This window comes from Pinus tabuliformis, chromosome 8 (assembly GCF_031772625.1).
Source record: "Pinus tabuliformis cultivar Carrire ecotype Pingquan chromosome 8, CPIR1, whole genome shotgun sequence".
Classification (NCBI taxonomy): domain Eukaryota; kingdom Viridiplantae; phylum Streptophyta; class Pinopsida; order Pinales; family Pinaceae; genus Pinus; species Pinus tabuliformis.
Window position 1 is genome coordinate 155,424,639 of NC_142294.1, and position 11,940 is coordinate 155,436,578.

Genomic DNA, 11,940 nt, shown 5'->3' on the forward strand with positions numbered 1-11,940 from the left:
GGCCAGTGAAATCAACTAGTTGGCCACTCAAATTCTACATTTCTAGAAGCACGAGATGATGCATGCTTGTAACCCTCCTTGTTGAAGTGGCGAACTTCAGTAGCACATAAACAAAAGGTGGTAACCCTTAGTAAAGTTTCCAGACCCAGAAAAAGGAAGATGAAAGAGTTTTGCCACTATTTGAAAACCCATGCTTTAACATTACTTGTACTGAGAGCAAAACATAGCTTACACATCAACATATGAGAAGAGGCACGTCCGTGATGGGAGGATTTGATTGATCAGGTGACTTTCACATGGGCATGGTATATGTGTATGTTGAGGATTTTTTCACTGATACCCAGATATAAGCGTGCCACTTGCTAGGTTGTAGGCTCAACATTGGGTAGGGGAGAACCCAACATTGTCATGACCCACTTTGAATTAAAATCCCATACGAAGCAATATCTAGGTTAAGATATTATGTGAAACACAACCTACAAAGGTTAAGCCTCCATGACCACCATTTATTACATATCCAATTACACCAAGGTCGTAAGGTTAAATTCTCATGACCACCATGTAATATTTAGCCAGTCTCACCAAGGTCGAAAGGGACCTTCATACATCTAAAAACACATTTTGAAGAGTAACAAGTGAAAACATAAGAGTAATAACTAAGATAGGAGGGGTATAGGAAAATATACACATGAGAATAATTATATAGGTGTTTTTATTCTTTTAACTTCATAAGGGAGTGAAATGAGTAGGGAGGGCTAGTTAATAACCTATCCTTAACAGATTTAAATAAACCTAGAAAGGTAACTACATGTCCAGGGCATGTTATTGGTAAGTATAGCTATACAAGTGTAATTTTTTTTCTTTTTTTCTTTGTTTGATCTGATGGGAGTTATGACAAATGGTATCAGAGCCCTAATTCACCACTGGGCCAAGTAGCCACTATAGAAAGTATTAAACAACATTGTGTAAACTTGAAAATGTGTTTTATAGAAGGAAGAACTATCAATTGGTTTTGTTTGAATTGCAAGGTAAGCACATGAATTGAATATAGTAAAGATGGAAGAGGAGACCACAACAATCACTGGGGGTGAATATTTGTATGTTTAATTGTGAAATGGAACCACCCCAAAAAATACTCAATTCATGGATGTCAATAGAAATGTTCAACAAAAATTGGCATACCTGAAAAGAAAGAATGAGCGTCTATTAAAGGCTAGAGAGGAGAAGGAGAGGATGATCAGAGGGATAAATGAAAATTCTATCCATAGAACAGTGAAACCTGAAATATTGAAAGGAAAAAAAAGGGCACCGAATTAGAGCAATATTAAAGTGGGGGGGATTCTGACAGAACATATTCGAGAACATAGAAGAGAAAAAAGCAAAAACAGTTATAAGGGGAATTTAGGAAAAACAATCACCCTACTTTTGATGGGGAGAAGGAGGAGGATGCAGAAACATGATTACTCAATATGACTAAATATTTCCAAGTCTATGACTATGAAAGAAACTTAAAGGCTGGATTGGCCATTTACCAGCTGCAAGGAAAAGATGCCTTTTTGGTGCAAAGAAGCTAAAATTGTGCGTTTCATGGAGGAAAAGATGGTGTCTTCGGGGTAATTTCAGAAATAGTTTAAAAACAACTATTTAAGTGAAAGCTATTATGATGACCGTGTAAAGGATTTCCATGAGGTAAGGTTGGGACTATTAAATATGGATGAATTTGTGGAAAATATTGCCAATTTGTTGCGGTATGTTTCCTTACATTAATGAAGAAAAAGCCAAGGTACATCAATTTGTGAATTTGTTACCTACTCTCTACAAGGAACAAATGGAGTTTGACAATCCTAAGATAATGGATGAACCAATGAGGAAGGTGAGGTTATGTTAACAACAATTTAAGAATAAGGGATAAGGCTCTAAGTTTGGAACAATAAGGACAAAGCCAAAATGTAGTTGGAGCAAAATGATAGAAACCTGGCTATCTTAAATTTTTTGGAAAGAACCATCAACGAAAAATGTTCAGCAAGGGGGACATAGATGAGCGAGCACACTCTTAAGATGGGTTAAAACCTATGGATGTTAATAGTAAAACGATTAATGGAGGTAAGGAAAAAAAACCATTGAAGTGTTGGTTGTGTGGTAAACCTCCTCTGTTGAGGGATTGTTCACATAATCCTAGATATGTCCAAAACATCCAAGCTATCCATGAAGCCACCACAACAAATGATATTCCTAGAAATATTCGTAGAATAAGCACAGCCTTGGAGAATATACAAGGAGAACATCAATCAATGATGATTGAAATTGAAGATATTATTTCCAACCAATCTATTTTTGTTTTAATTGATCTAGGATGTAGTTTAAATTACATTGGACTATAGGTGGTAGAAAAGTGTAAACTTAAAGCGGGAAAATATAAAACTACTTGGCTGGTACAATTATCAACTGACACCAATATAAGAGTTACTAACCAACCAAGTAAAAAAAATTCATCTTGATTTAAATGGCTATTTCATAGTAGTAAAGCTAAATGTACTTACCCTAGGATCCTATGACGTACTAATAGATATGGACTAGTTGGAAAAGCAGGGGGTTGTTATAAACTGTTTAGAAAAAACAATGAGTTGTATGAATGAGCAATGAAAAACTCAAATAATCCATGGCATACGAAAACCTATATCAATCATACAAATCTTATCTTTACAAATTTAAAAGAATGCATATAAGGGGTGTCAATTATTTATGGTCCATGTAGAAGTAAGTGGAAAACAAGGAGAATAATAAAAAATAGATAGCGTGAGGGTTATTAAGGAGTTTCATGGTGTCTTTCCAGAGGTAATTCTAGGTTTACCCCCTCATAGAGACATAGATGTTTCCATTGACTTAGTATCCAGTGCACCCCTAGTGTATAGAGCTCCTTACCAAATGAGTCCACTTGAATTATTGGAGCTGAAAATGTAGCTACAAGAACTAGACAAAGGCTATATTATGCCTATTGTGCCACTGTTGAGGGCTCTTGTGTTATTTATCAAGAAGAAGGATGGCACATTAAAAATGTGCATTGATTATTGACAACTAAATAAGATAACCATTAAAAATAGGTATCCATTGCCATGTACTGATGATATGTTTGATCAAGTAAGGGGGGCAACTAGTTTTTAAAATTTTGACTTAAGGACTGGATATCATCAATTGAGAATAGAAAATGAAGATATTTTTAAGACAACGTTCAGAACTAGATATGGTCACTATGAGTTTGTAGTGTTACCATTTGGCCTTACTAATGACCCAATAACTTTTATGTATCTGATGAACTGTGTATTTAGCAAATATTTAGACAGATTTGTGCTAGTGTTTATAGATGATATTCTGGTATATTGCAAAGATGAAGAAGAACATAAATAACACTTAAAATTGGTACTGCAAACTCTAAGGAAACATAGTTTGTATGCCAAATTTAGTAAATGTGAGTTTTACGAAAACAAAATACAATATTTGAGTCACATCATTTCAAAGGAAGGAATAGCGGTTGATCCAAAAAATGTTAGGGCCATGTTATATTGACCCATACCAAAGGATGTGTCTGTTGTTCGCTTATTTATGGGAATCATGGGATATTACCATACATTTATAAAGGGACTCTTGAAACTAGCATATCTTATCACATATTGACAGAAAAAGGGGTAAATTTTGAATGGACTAAGTTGAAACATCTACTCACATTGGCTCCCATTTTAAAAACTGTAGATCCAAATAAATAATTTACAGTTTGCACCGATGCTTATATTGAGGGTCTAGGGGGAGTTTTAATGCAAGAAAATTCAGTGACAACTTATGAGTCTAGAAAGGTTAAAACACATAAAAGGAAATATGTTGTATATGATATGGAGCTAGTGGCTGTAATACATGCCTTAAATATGTGGAGGCATTATTTGTTAGGAAAGAAGTTCACTCTAGTAACCGATTATATGAATCTAAAATCCATTTTTAACCAACTAGATCTCAACGTTAGGGAAGCTAGGTGGATGGTGTTTCTTAGTGAGTTTGAGTTTGACATTAGACACATAAAAGGGAAAGAAAACAAGATAGTAGATTCTTTGAGAAAACATGCCTACACTCTAATGTAAATGTTTATTAGTAGTGTTAATACACATTCGATAGGTCAAATTAAAAATTCAATAATGAGTAACCTTAAGTACTCGGGAATTCAACAAAGATTACAGAAAAATAACATTCCTCATTATGCAGAAAATTTTGAAAAATTATTGGTTTATATGAAATGGTTGTATGTTCCCAACTTAACTTCTCTGAAACAAATTAAATTAGATGAATATCATAAGAAACCATATTCAGGACATTCGGGGTACCAAAAGATAATAACATCATTAAGAAATAATTTATTTTGGCGAGGTATGAAGAAAGAAGTGGCTAAATATTTAATCAAAATGTTTAGAGTGTCAACAAGTGAAGGTTGAATATGAACACCCTTCCAGGTTATTGAATCCATTTCCTATCCTTGAATGGAAGTGGGAAATAATTTATTTAGATTTAGGACAGGACTACCAAGGACCAAGTGACAACATGACTCCAGCATGGTAGTGGTAAACATATTATGTAAGGAAACCCATTTCATACTGGTACAATCTACTTATGGCATGACACAAACTGCTAATATCTTCATGAATGAAATTTTCAATCACATGGAGTTCCCAAGATGATAGTATCAAATAGGGATGCCAATTTCACCCTAAATTTTTGGAAGGCATTATTTGGGGGCATGGGAAGTAAGCTAAATTTCAGCATAGAATATCATCCTCAAATTGATGGGAAAACTGAGAGAACCAATCAAATTTTAGAAGACATGCTAAGGACGTATGTTATGGACATGCCTTCTAGATGGGAAGAATTTCTACATTTAGCAGAATTTTCCCATAATAACAACTATAAAATGTCCATCAAAATGAGTTATTTTGAAGCCATGTATGGTAGAAAATGCTATACACCTCTAAGTTGGATTTAGTCAGAGGATAAACTGATCTTAGGGTCGGATACCTTACAAGAAATGGAGGAAATACTAAGGAAAATTCTACAGAACATTAAAACCCGTAGGAATAACATAAAAGATATGCAGACAAGAAAAGAACATACAAGGAATTCAAGATTGAATATCATGTTTATTTGAGAGTAAAACCAAGGAAGAGTACATTAAGAATGGGAACCTATCCAAATTTGGCACCATGAATTTGATGGCCATTTGAAATTCTTGACAAAGTTGGACCAGTAGCTTATGAAATAGCATTACCCAGTCATATTAAAGTTCATAATGATTTTCATGTATCTTTACTTAAGAAATATGTACATTATAACTCTCATATAATTGATTGGAAAATATTATAGGTGGAACACGAAGGAGGCTTTCTAGAAGAACCTCTCTATATATTAGATCAGAAAGAAATTTGGCTGTAAAATCAATTCGTCATTCGGGCTAAAGTGAAATGGAAGAATTTTACTCCCAAAGAAGCTACATGGGAGCGAGAAGATGAGATGCAAAGGAATTATCTAGCATTGTTCCAGAGGGAAGTGAATAGTTAATAAACATCAAGGATGGTGTGAATTAAAAGGGGGGAAGAATGTAATATCCCTCCATTGCTACAATAATGTTTCTTTGTTCAGACTTAATGATATTAGTAGGAATGGTGGAAAAATCCATGAAGTAAGTCACAATTTTTATCTAAATAAATAAATAATTTTATTGATAAATAAATAAAGGGGATTGAAGTATGAGAAACTTGAATATGAGATTCTTGCTAAAGAAAGGAAGAGAAAAAAATTCTCATTGGTAAAGGAGATTGAGATAACTCTTCCATGATAAATATTCTAGGTAAGCTTCTAGATAAGATTTAATGGATGGGAGAGAAAATCCATTAAATCTCTTAGTTGGGGAAATATGCTAAGCCTAGATAAGAATCAAGTGTCATAGGAGAGAAAAGTGGGCTTTTAAGGAAAGGCCTAGGCAAGTCAATATTTAGGACCACAAAATCGTGATGTCGATTAAGGAAAAATTGATCATGGAAGAAAAGTATAAAATAACTATTGAAGGGATCAATAGAGGTTCTTGTTAATACCATGGCAAGAACTTCTCAGCTCTGGGGAGGATTACAGTTCTAGGTTGGGTGAAAAATGGTGTGAAATTACCAAGTACCCCTAATGGTGATTCTATTTGTATTATGCATTATTTTATCTTCTTATTAAAAGCAGCCTGCATGGCGGATTTATTAGTAGTATTAACTTAGTTTCTAGAAAATTCGACCTATTGTAGAGATGTAGGTACTTGGTGATCTGAAATGTGAGCTTGTGATTTGGTAGCTTGTGATTTGGTGTGTGATTCTCTAAATTGAAATCTAAATCATCTTAGAGACTGACTTTATTATTTTTTTTGGAATGCATGTACCTTGCTATTTTAATACGATGCATGTAGCTATTATTCGTGGGTTCATTTAATTTACACATGAGAGGGGCATATTTTATAATATATTGATTATGTAAGCTAACTCAAAAAAAAGGAGGAATTAAAGGTAAAGAGAGCACATTGAAGTGTAGTATTTAACAACTATAAGATTTAAGTTCTTTTACTTTACAAAATATATGCTTAAGAGGTAACCCTTATATGTATGAGAGGTAGCTATTTGATAAAACACGAGAAAATTTAAAGCAACAACAACATGGATTTGCTAGAGTGTTAAGCAATGGTAATCATGTTTTGGGTTAGAAACGAAACACAACGAAATTTATAGATGACTAGTTCATTCGCCTTTACTTACACAGAATGACTATTTCACTTTCTTTTACATAAACAAAAATGTATATATAGAAAAATTGAAACATCGAAAAGAGAAGAATTAGCACTAATAGACAATTAAAAATTCCTCTTATTTCTTACTTATATATATATATATATATTTTGTTCCTATTTCTTTTATATATATATATATATATTGTTAGATATATTAAGTTAGAAATTCAATAATGAGTGCTAAGTGGATTATTCAAAAATCATGAGAAATTAGTGAGTTACCACTACCTCTCATGGAAATAGTCATAGATGAATGACTTAATATTGAATCCCAAAAAATGATATCTAATATAATGCAATGCGAAAACCCCCAATACTTAAATAAAAGAATACAATTAACATGGTACAGAGAATAAAACTGTAATTCAACCAATATAGCTAACATCATTATACATATGGAAACAACAATTCAAATTATATGACATAAAAAATGGAATTGAAATACTTAAATATACATATAATTACATGTAAATATTGAGAGGGTACAATTACATATTTGTGGCTTTGGGGGAAGCAAAGAGAAAAATCACCTATAGCAAGCCATAATTAGAACATAGTCACTAATACAATTTATTCTTTACTAATACTAAAGTAACGAAATATTCCTATGGCTCGTTACGTAAGAGTCATTTCATTATATGAGAACCATGCTGTATATTACAACAACCAAGGTCTGCGCCCATGATTGTGACGGACGCCTTTGACTGAGCATCGAAACAGCATAAGGGTCTAGGATAACTAATCTTGGACTAGTAATAACATGCTAAAGAGCGATAAAATGACACAACTTTTATAACCTAGTCAATGTTAACAATTATACTGCTCATAAGAGATACACGTTAGTGGCATGCGCACTCTAATACCACTGCCAAGGGAGATCAAGATGCACTATAAGAATTTGAGACCCAAAGTAGGAAGGGGAAGCCAACCTGGAAACCATAGAAACACTATGTCAATACTGACGATGTGATCTCGGCTGTGCACAAAGAATATTGTTATAGAGGGTAGGACATACTTGAAAAACTATGGGATCCACGCATTAGCATTTCATAATTAAATCTTAAATTTTACAGCATAAATTTTGCAGAGGTATTAAAGAAAAAAAAAATGAAGACGTAACCAAACTCTTACATGTTCATGGATGGTGTGCACGGGTACACCTCCTCGTATTCACCCCTTTACAAAGAAACATACGAATAGGTGAGAATTACTGTCAATCAAACTAATATAAATCATGGGTAATCCATAATGATCTCTAATTACAGAACTAAAAATCTAAAAACCCATGAAAAATTGTAAATTACCAGAATCCACAGAAAACTTAAAATACTTAAAATTACCTTAGCACAACCTGCATTTGTTTCTCCATGAATCGAGACCATGGCTTCAAAGAGGCTAGACTTTGATACCCCTGAATAGGAGAGAGGGAAGTGAGAGTGTAACAATCTCCAAATTGAGAGGACGACCGAGTTGTGAATCAAAATAAGACATGGAGAAAAGAAAGAAACATTAATAACTCAGAAATGTGGATACAAACTATGCAGAGAATGTATGAGGTACTTAAGTAAGAGTTACTGCTAGAAAATACTAGAAACAAATATACTCTGATAAAAATAACCGTAGCAGTAGGGAGGGTAGAAAAGAAACAATCGGTGAAATCAACTTGTTGGCCACCCAAGTGCTACTTTTCTAGAAGCACAAGATGAGGCATTCTTGTAACCCTATCTCTCGAAGTGGCGAATTTCAGTAGAATAGAAATAAAATGTGGTAACCCTTAGTAGAGTTTACAGACCCAACGTAAGTAGGATGAAATGACTATGGCATCATTTTAAAACCCACGCTTTAACATTACTTATATCGAGAGAAAAACAAACTTTAGCGTTCAACATAGGGGATGAGCCACTTCCACAGCTTAAGCCATAGCTATTTGCCGCACTCCAAAATTGAACTGTTGAAACGAGTAACCCTGCGCAACGAAATGGAGAATGGACCCAAAACCATGTGAGAGAATAGACTTAGGGTTTGAACGAAACGATATCCATCGTTGATGTGGCAATATTTCCGTCACACCGTCCAAGTCGGGAGGATCTGGTCAATCAAGTGACTTTCACATGGGCATGGTATGCATGTACACCGAGGATTTGCGCATGGATACCCAGACACATGCGTGCCACTTTCTAGGGTGCAGGCTCAACAGTGTGTAGAGGAGAACCCAACGCTGCCATGACCCACTTTGAATTAAAATCCCATACCAAGAAATATCTAGGTTAAGATATTATGTGGAATGCGACTTACAAAGTTTAAACCTCCATGACGATTTATTAGATATCCAATTACACCAAAGCCCCAAGGTTAAATCCTGATGACCGCTATGTAATATTTAGCCAATCACACCAATGTCAAAAGGGGCCTTCACATACATCTAAAATCACATTTTGAAGAGTAACAAGAAAAAAAATTAGAGTAATAATTAAGATAGAAGGGGTATGGGAAAATATATGCATAAGAATAATTATATAGGTGTTATTATTATTTATACTTCATAAGAGAGTGAAAGGAGTATGGAGGGGTAGTTATTATCCCGTCCTTAGCATATTTAAATAAACCTAGAAAGGTAACAAAATGTCAAAGGGAATGTTATTGGTAACTATGATTATACAAGTATACTTTTTCTCTTTTTTCATCTAAGGGGAGTTATAACACAATTAGAGGAATTTTTTTTTATGAGAAAAGGATTGAAAGATAACAATATAAAAGAATAATTATTTTATTTTTATTCTATTGAAGTTATACTAAGAATACTGAAGCCTTGTTATGATCATGTACGGTTAGAAGAGCACATGCATATCTCTAAATGAAAAAAGAAACTATATCCTTTTTATTTAAATATGGAAAAACTTATGTTTGTATGTTTAGCTAAAAAGGGAAATGATAGATAGAGAAACTCTGTAATAATCCATTTATTATAATGTGATTCTTTAAAAGAACTTATATTCTCTAGTTAGGCTAGTGAGTATGACTATATATGGTCAACTAGTACAACAATTCCCTGGAGATTATTAAAATATGAGATAGCTCTTCATACATAATTGATTGATCCTTTGAAATTAAATAAGGGAGGTAGTTTAAATCTATCATCTACAAGATTCTTGCTCTTGACTGTAATAAAAGGGGACAATGATTTATTCAATAAAGAATTCATAAAGGTTCAACCAAATATATACATATAAAAATCTAAAGTATTCAACCTAGTATAAATATGGTGAAACTTATATATAGTAATCACTTAGTTAAATGATACCATAGTCCAAATCTATTTCGACAAGACGAGAGTTATATCGAATATCCATAACAAAGACAAGAGGAATCATTAGAGGAATCATTTCAGTTATATTCATGTGAAATAAATGTAGATGGATTTCACATATGACAAGAATACAAAGAGCCAAATTAAATCCATTTAAAAACCAATAATTAGATATTTTATATCTACGCTATCTTTGTAAACATAAATAACTTAGGCTTCAAAGAAACAAAGGGCCAAGGCCTTTTATTTAACTCTATAAATCAATATAGAGAGATGACGACATTGTGAAATAATTACTAGTTTGTTTATAAATAAAAGAGTTCGGGAAAATCAAAGCATACTATAGATAAATCTTAAGTATGAAATTGAACATATTATTGGTTAGGTCGAGTTAAACTAGACATTATTATATACAAAATAGATATAACCATGACAAATTCATAGAATCATATATGCATATATATAGCCATTTTATTAAAAGTAATAGAAAATAGAATAGAAAAAATAGAGATCACACATAGGACCCATGGAAGTCCTGCAGTTTCAAATATACCAATATATCAATGACATAACACTGATATTATTAAATCTAAATACATAGCCATTACAAAGGTAATAATAGCCAAAGTTACAGACTGAAAAAGGTATGTTATAAACCTTAGAAACAATAATGGGCCTAACCCTAATAGGCTTATTCGAAACAAATAAACTAAAAAAAATAGCATTGAAATGAAAAGGCCGAGGACTTGAGATTGAGTCCATATGTATGTCACAACTTAGCCACCCAAGATAAGAGGAGGTATGAGAGAGAGTGCTTACATGTAGGGTAAAATGATGGAATCAAGTGTTCAAAACCCAAGTTTATAAATCATTGCAACTTGAACAATGGTCCTGCAAATCCAATGGTTGTTACCAAAATAGAAGATGAAATAGATTATTTTAGTATTTTGTTAAATGAGATGAACAATTACAAAAAAATTGAGAGAGATTCATATCAAAACCCTTGTTACCTATAAAAATAGGCCACACGACTATCCAAATCCATGTTGCCAATTTGCAAAGGAGTTGAAAGGTTTAATATTCAAACTCCACACCAAACCAGAAATATGCAAAGTACTATATACCCTATTCTAGGATTAACCAATGCGGGCCTTGATTACAATTACCTAAGAGAGATGATAAAATTTCTCCAAAACGACCTATAGAAACCATTAGGGGTCGTATTAAAACATTTACAATTATATAATTAAAAATAATAATTCAAACAAAGGTAATGAACCGACAAACAAGGATGGAGGTAGAAACATGATTTTTTAACTAAAAATTTAAAGCCAAATTTCAATAGCAAATAACCCTAACTCAAATGTTACATCATATGCCAAGGTCTAGCACAATGACAAACCATGACGGATGTAGGAAATATGATTGTAGTTCATGCGAAAGATTTGGAGCAAGAAACCCAAATTAAAAGTGTGTCGAATGACCCTATTCTACAACGAAATGGAATGGAGCTCAGATATTTACGCCGTAAGGCGTTCCCTCTGAGAGAGACATCCCTGAAATGTGACGTGTGCAATCGTGAGCCATTGATTTGCTGTGTTAGATGATTGGAGTGTTTTGGGCCGTTCGTTTAATCTGTTTTATTTATAAAAAAAAATGTATTTTCCCACTAATAGACCATGAAAAGCCAGACCTCGCCTGCTGGCGATGAGACTCTTCTGCTGCCTTCGCATAGACGGTGTTCCCTCTGAGAGAGACATCCCTGAAATGTGACGTGTGC